The 5055-nt window shown below is 49.3% G+C and overlaps 1 pseudogene; it reads right to left on the bottom strand.

Moving 5' to 3' along the window:
- Positions 1 to 1245: 1245 nt before the first annotated feature.
- LOC109772584 (expansin-B7-like) lies at positions 1246 to 4829 on the bottom strand (annotated as a pseudogene).
- Between the last annotated feature and the right edge of the window lie 226 nt (positions 4830 to 5055).

Genomic DNA, 5055 nt, shown 5'->3' with positions numbered 1-5055 from the left:
GGATTTGGTGAGCTCCGGGCGAAAGCCTAGCTCAACCTCGGTCGTTGCCGGCGTCGACGGCGTCCTCGGACGTCGTTCCCTCCTTGGAGGCGTCGTCGTGGAGCCCCTTCACCACCATTGTCGCCTCGGTCTCGGGCTCTCTGGGTGAAAACCCAAGTTTCGACCTTGGTCGGAACGGGCATCGGCGGCATTCTTGTCGCTTCCCTCTTGGGGGCGACGCCTTGGAGGTCTGGTCCTCGTCAGCTCGCGGTGGCTCGGGTGGCTTTGTGGGTTCTTCATCGGCCAGGCGTGTGCGCGGCCTCGGGGCCGGTGAGGAAGTCGGAGCGGCGGCTCCGAAGAACATTGTCGTGGAGTGTCTGATCTGGTCGCGTGGGCGGCAGCGTCATCAGCTCAGGTGGAGCGTGGCCTCGGGGCCGGCGGGAAAGTCGGAGCGGCGGCTCCGGACAGCACCCCTGTGCTGTGGAGTGTCGGTTCTGGTCGTGTGGACGGCAGAGTCGACGACTCGTGTGGAGTGCGGCCTCGGGGCCGACGTGTGTGAGTTTTTGTGGTTTGTAAGCCGGAGTGGCGGCTCCGGGTTGTGTGGTGGAGTGGCAAATCTGGTTGTTTGGGCAACAGGGGAGTCGGCTCGTTAGGGACGTAGCCTCGGGGCTGGTGTGTGTCGATGTATCGGTTTTCGGCCAATTTTCCTTATAAATTGGTCAATTCTCTTCTTTTGAATGCAGAGGCAAAGCTCCTGCTGTTTTCTCGAAAGAAAATTGGGAACAAACGAACTGTAGTTTTGGCTAAGTGATGTTATATACACCTGTTCTTGGTTATACAATGCTTCTGATCGTCAAAATTATCTGTTGCTCTGATTATAGTAGCCACACTAGCTGCTAGAGCGAGTAGTTTGATTGAATATCTTGAACTGTTTTTACATGTTAATTAAGTTGAAGTTCTAATCTAATACAAGTACACCCAGCTTTTGAGCATACAGAATATAATGAAATCATCTTTGCAGCTGCACATGACAATCTAATTGAAGGAAAGCACATTAACCTAAAAAGCAAATGTATAAAATTACCCTAAAGAAGCAAATGTTTAACATAAATTGATATACATAGATATATAAGCACAGGAAGTACACGATGAACAAACAGGAATGCACCAGACGTCACAGGCGATGTCTCAGACTGCTAGATAGGCCTGCAGTCATAAATCATTTGTGTTTAAAACTGGACATGACATAAACGGTCGATCAATCAATTAATCGAACTGGATGACGGAGCTGTAGACTTTCTTGGGCTCCCAGTCGGTGGGGATGACCTGGCCGGCGACAAGCTTCTTCCCGGACTCGTTGGTGATGCACAACGAGAAGGGCCCTTGCATGGGGTGCCCGACGTCCATCCTCCAGATGGAGCCCCATGACTCCTTCATGGGCACCCACTGTTACATTGTAATCCAAATTCTAGTACCGTGTTGGACTAGACGTAGTACAACTGGTGTGGGCGTTGCGTTGACGTCGACGCGTATAAGTACAACTCGTTTACTTATCCTTCAAGGACTCTTATGTATTGCCCTCATATATACCTCATGTAGTCGCACCTAAGACGGTCTGTCGTCTCGTGCTTGTAATACTCCTCCATCATAGTGATTGCGCCTTCATGCGTCCGTGGTTTTCTCCCATAAGGGTTTCCACGTTAAATCCGTGTCTCTCGTGTCTCATTTATTTCTCGTTTTATCTAACACCCACTCCCCCGTCGGAGCCAACTCGCCGCCGTGGCTAGCGTCTCACCGCGACTCCATGATGTCCAGCTGGTTCACATCGCCGTCGCTGTTCTCGTACTCCACCAGTATTGCCATGTGTAGAATGGGTTCCACCCCGCCCCCACGTAGAATGTCACCGTCAGCCCCGGGTACTGGCATGGCACACTGCACAGCCAAGTCATTCACTCTCAGTGTGTGTGTCGCCTCACAAACACACAATACTTCTAGCAATCGATCTTGGAAAGTTAAGACGATGGTCATGATAGTGACTAGCAATAGAGCTAGCTAGGTGGGTGTGATACCTCCTGAACTGCACATCAATGATGCCGGCGTTGCGGCCTTGGCCACGGCTGCGATGGCGGTGCCGCTGAGGTCGAAGTGGTAGTGGGAGACCGGGTAGTACTTCATGTCCGTGATGATCACCGTCTCCGGCATGCCGGAGCACGCAGGGTGGTTTGACCTCAAGCACCTTATCTGCATTTACATTACAACGTTACAGGCGGCACACACAAACATCTACAGTATGTCGTATGTGAATATCTCTGCATGCCGCATGCACGCGTGCGTGTGAACATAGTAGCAAACTAGAAGCAAACGCGCGCTTTGCTGGGCTGATTTTTTATTTCCGTGAAACATTGTTATTTGGCTATTTTATTTGGCCTTATTCCAGTATGATTCCCATGTTTATTTTGGCATGTAGCTAAAATTATAGTTTCTTCAAGAAAAAGACTAACAATCTAGCGAGTGATAATTACATGAAACCTTATTTTTGTAACACTTTAGAAAGAACCTCAGTTTTGTGGCACTGAGAAAGAGAATGTAATGTGCATATAACACAAAGGCAACTTCTTTAAATTATTGTAGTCATAACCATAGAACATGAAACTAAGAAAAATTAAGACATTTGTTTCAGACTCTATTGGAAATATCGGGCGATCACAATATTCTCCATTCACTTTGAACCCCTAGCTGGCAGCAAATGTCTTCTTTTTTCACAATTGATGATGTAGATTACATAATACATATTACTCATTTTTCTTGTCATTCTGCTTCTTATGTACATATATAGAAAATGAATAGAATGTGTAATATGCATATGTGCCAAATATAGGAATCATTTTTCGTCAAAAAAAAAAGGAATAGCAGACAACCAATTCAACATTTTCTTATAAATAAAACAGAAACTTCAGAAGCCCAAACAACCGTAACCATTTATCCACTACTCCTGAAGAGATAGTTGTATCAACAAAGAAGGTAAAAACTTTCACCTTATGCAAGCATCTATTAACAGATGTGTTGTTGTGCAAACGGTAATATCTGGCAAAACACTCATTCTAAAAATTCTCAAAAAGAGAGAAGGGAATGACCTCATCACATAACCAAAACTGAAGCCATGTAAACTGAACCACCTCCTGAAGAGTGTGAGACGGAGGTGCTCTGAAGCTAAGCCACGGTCTGGTGTGGATTCAATCACTGTGCGAATACAACTGCTTTTTTGTTCTGTGATTCACATAAATTTTAACTGAAAACAAAATCAGAAAATAATTATGGAGGCACAATGAAGCCAATTTCCATGAAGGGGCAAGTACTATTTCTTACATGTGTAGCTTTGTGCTATATGCGTCTATTTATGCACTGATAGATTTGCCCAAGAAATACATATGCATCTACTTTCTACATAATAAAGCTACTCATATATGCACCAACACATATTATATATAGCCGTCAAACTCTTGTCCTCGCTTTTCACCGTGAAGCTCCTGTACTGTAGAGAGAAGAGATTAGTATACCAAAATAAACAAAAGAAGGGCTCTCTTCTGCCACCGTACACCCTCAAGAAGCCGCCGCTGCTGACCGAAGCATGAAAGGGGAACCGATAAGTTATTACGGGTTGGTACTACCGCCGGTCGGCCTGACGGACAATTGTGCCAGCCTCCCAGGCTTGGCCATGACGCCGACGTGCAGCAGTAGTGCCCAGGTGAGGTGAAGATCTTCCAGCAACGACCCCATAGCCTGGACGTGATCCTTGATGCTTCGACGGCGTGATGAAAAGCAGCAGAGCATCATCTCCAGCCAAAAGTCCAACAGAACGACCAATCAGGTCGGCATCGCATTGCATCACTTATCCTACCTACCTGGGAGCTCGCGCTTAGATCCTTCAGCAGTCGCTTGCCCCGCCCTGAAACAATTACGCGCCATCTGCCGCTCCCGAATGCCGGAATGCGACCAAGCCCCCTCATGCGAGAGAGACGCTAGAGCAGAGAGAAGAGAGGTGATATGGACTCACCTAGACAGGGGCTCCTTTCCTCTCTTTAATCCGCCGCCCTCCCTGTCCTCGTCGAGCCGCCGCCCCCTTACGATCTACTGCCAGTACAGCAAGGATGGCGGACGCGCACGATAGCAGGAAAGGCGGAGGAGCAGCGGCGAGGCAGGAAAGCCACCGTATAAGGGTGGCGACGGCGGGGACACAAAAGGGCATGCTGCGTGCAGGAGGAGCCGAGGAGGTCTCCGTCTCGTGGGGATTTTCCAGAGATAGATGCTGAAGATACACCGGGAACCGCCTCATCCCCACCATGCTCGCACAGACGCGTGTCGGTCAAACACCTGCAAACCCATCACGCACACCTCGCGACTGGGACCGTTTGGCTGGAAAACAGAAACCTAAACCGACTGACAGGCTAATCCCAGCGGTCGACGCAGCCCCGATTAACCACATAGCTCCATTTCTTGGGACCTTAGTAACTGTAAGGATTTTATGTAAGGTCATACCTGGTAGCAGGAGCCGCAGCCCTTGCCATCCATGAAGAGCGGCTCGTAGCCGCGGGAGGTCATGGAGGAGAAGGGGGCAAGTTGATGTTCTTGAACACGCACGTGCCGCCGTTGTCATCATGGGACGCGCCGCACCATGTCGCCTTGGTGTCTAGCCAGCTAGAATTGTCCACAGAAGGAGCGGCCCCGTAGGGTGGCGGCTCGACGACTGCGGAAGGAAGAGGCGCGCGGTGCTTGGCGCAGCAACCACGCGCATGGGCAACCATGATGCAAAGGAGCAGCGCAGCCGCGACGGGAACCAAGGAGGATGCCATTGCTGGTTCTTGTGCCGGATGGCGGAGGGCACTTGCCGTGTTTATAGCGCGGGACTGCTGGCCGGCCGGGCGCAAACTGGTATAGCGCGCCCGCAGGGAGACGGATATTATTGCATACTCTCTTTGCCTTCTATATATTTCTTGTGCATTAAAAAGGAGGCAACTTCACTTTTCAAAGGTTGCAAAAAGCCCAAGGAACAAAGGTTTACGAGACGTATGAATCTGA

This window comes from Aegilops tauschii, chromosome 3, assembly GCF_002575655.3.
Source record: "Aegilops tauschii subsp. strangulata cultivar AL8/78 chromosome 3, Aet v6.0, whole genome shotgun sequence".
Taxonomy (NCBI): domain Eukaryota; kingdom Viridiplantae; phylum Streptophyta; class Magnoliopsida; order Poales; family Poaceae; genus Aegilops; species Aegilops tauschii.
This window is presented reverse-complemented; position numbering and strand designations above follow the sequence as displayed.